Source organism: Babylonia areolata, chromosome 16 (genome assembly GCF_041734735.1).
Source record: "Babylonia areolata isolate BAREFJ2019XMU chromosome 16, ASM4173473v1, whole genome shotgun sequence".
Lineage (NCBI taxonomy): Eukaryota > Metazoa > Mollusca > Gastropoda > Neogastropoda > Buccinidae > Babylonia > Babylonia areolata.
Genome location: NC_134891.1, coordinates 19771331 through 19773830, shown reverse-complemented (window position 1 = coordinate 19773830; position 2500 = coordinate 19771331). Strand labels below are relative to the sequence as shown.

General features: G+C 45.0%; 1 protein-coding gene across 1 annotated transcript in view; it reads left to right on the top strand.

Annotated features, from left to right (window-relative positions):
- LOC143290910 (uncharacterized) overlaps window positions 1–2500 on the top strand; it is a 41373-nt gene that overhangs the window by 21496 nt on the left and 17377 nt on the right. The window lies entirely within an intron of this gene.

Sequence of the window (2500 nt, the reverse complement as noted above, 5' to 3'; positions counted from 1 at the left end):
GTGTATATTTGTCATATGATGATAAGAATTCAGCAGGCTGTGTATATAAGACCCTGTTACCCATTTCAGCATTCTGAGGGTTGTGGAAACAACCACATGCCCTGCTAGTATGAACACCCCTGAAAATGAAGACTGGTGGCCTATGCCTGGTGGGTTATAAATAAAAAGAAAAGAACAACAAAAAAAGAGGTCACATAATAACATCCCATTTGTTTGAACCAGTGAATGTGAAAGGTGCAGGCCAGGAGGACAGAAGGAGAAGAAGAGAGGCAGTTGCCAGACAGGCTGACGTTTGGTCGGCATGAGTGGTTGTCTGGTTCAAAGCCACAACGCCGCTGTGTACACTGATACAGGACCCTGTGTGGAAGTTTGTCCAGAGATAGCTGGCTACATGCAGGCCTGTAGCGCTGCTGTCATCAGCTTGACACAGTCAAGGAGACTCACTTGCTACAACAACAGAAACTCGGGGGTGGGTGGGTGGGGGGAATTATTGTCTGTGCAGAGATAGCTAGCTGGCTACATGCAGGCCTGTAGCGCTGCTGTCATCAGCTTGACACAGTCAAGGAGACTCACTTGCTACAACAACAGAAACTTGGTGGGGAATTATTGTCTGTGCAGAGATAGCTGGCTACATGCAGGCCTGTAGCGCTGCTGTCATCAGCTTGACACAGTCAAGAAGACTCCTCTGTTAAAACAACAAAAACTTTGGGGGAATTATTGCAGAAACTGATAACAAACAGTCCCAGTACTTTAGCTTCTTTCAATATCAATGTAGTGTAACTGGAGGATTGAACTCCAAGCAAGCAGATAACCCGTACAGGTGTTACGTTGATTCCCCCCCCCCCTCCCATGCTGATAGTTCGAAGCAGTAAAGGATTTTTTTTTTATCATCCACTGGGGGTCTTAGCTTGAATCCGCCACAGATTTTCAACCATGGTGATCGCACAGACACCTAGTCACTGATCAGAGGTTAGGACATTGTCGTCTTGAGCTGTGCACACACCGTGTGTCATGAACTTAAACACCACACAACTGTCTGGAAAGATAGCGCTGATAATTCCTCACCATTAGGACATTGTCGTCTCGAGCTGTGCACACACAGTCTGTCATGAACTCAAACACCACACAAAATGTCTGGAAAGATAGCGCTGATAATTCCTCACCATTCTAAGCATGCAGTGCAGACACCTGGGTAAGATAGCAGTACTGGTAATCTCTCACAAACTTTGGGGGTGGGGTGGGGTGGGGGCAGGGGGGGGAGCCTGTATGACAGTTTTTGCCGACAAGGTAGCAACGTCAATAACCCAGACAAATTTTAGGCTGGCTGCATCGTTTTGCAAATAAGATAGCAGCACCGGTCTTCACAAACTTTGGACCAGTGTCACTGTTTTGCCCCCACAACAGCTGACAAGCAAAACAGAGATGGTGGGTAGTAAACCAGGTACCAGTCGCATTGCTTGGTTCTTACTTTTTGACAGTTACAAGTGACTAAATGCCTACGTTGACTGAACTACGCCATTGGTCAGTTCCATACTACACACAGTTAGTAGCTGTTTACGACCATGCTAGGCTCTTCCGTCCGAGCAGTGCAACTGGCTTCAGGTGCCATGGCGAAGTGGTTAGTGTCACAGACTGTGGATCGGGAGGACCAGGTTTGAATACATCAGAGGTGGATGGGTTTTTTTTGGTCCATGGCCGCTGCTCATTGTCCCTCTCATCATTCATCATCATCATCAAAATATCGACAGCAAAATGGCCCATATTTGGGGGGCACAAAATAAAATTTTTAAAAAAGATGGCAGGTAGTGTTGTCCAACAGCATAAACAAGTGACAGATGTTATCCTAATTATAATGACAATAATAATCATAATAATCATAATATTGATAATAATAATAATAAGAAGAAGAAGAAATATAGAGTAGATTGACACTTGCAATTCCCAGGCAGGGAGCAAAATGTGGAGTGATGGCCTAGAAGTAACGCGTTCACCTAGGAAGCGAGAGAATCTAAGCGTGCTGGTTCGAATCACGGCTCAGCTGCCGATATTTTCTCCCCCTCCACTAGACCTTGAGTGGTGGTCTGGACGCTAGTCATTCAGATGAGATGATAAACCAAGGTCCCGTGTGCAGCATGCACTTAGCACACAGAAAACAACCCACGGCAACAAAAGTGTTGTTCCTGGCAAAATTCTGTAGCAAAATCCACTTCGATAGGAAAACAAATAAAACTGCACACAGAAAAAAATACAAAAAAATGGGTGGCGCTGTAGTGTAGCGATGCGCTCTCCCTGGGGAGAGCAGCCTGAATTTCACATAGAGAAATCTGTTGTGATAAAAAGAAATACAAAATACAAAATGCAAAAAAAATACATAAATGTACATGCATCAGGTACACTACGCACAAACAATGCACTCACACTCACACACACACACACACACACACATACACACACACACATACACATACACACACACACACACACAGACACACACACACAC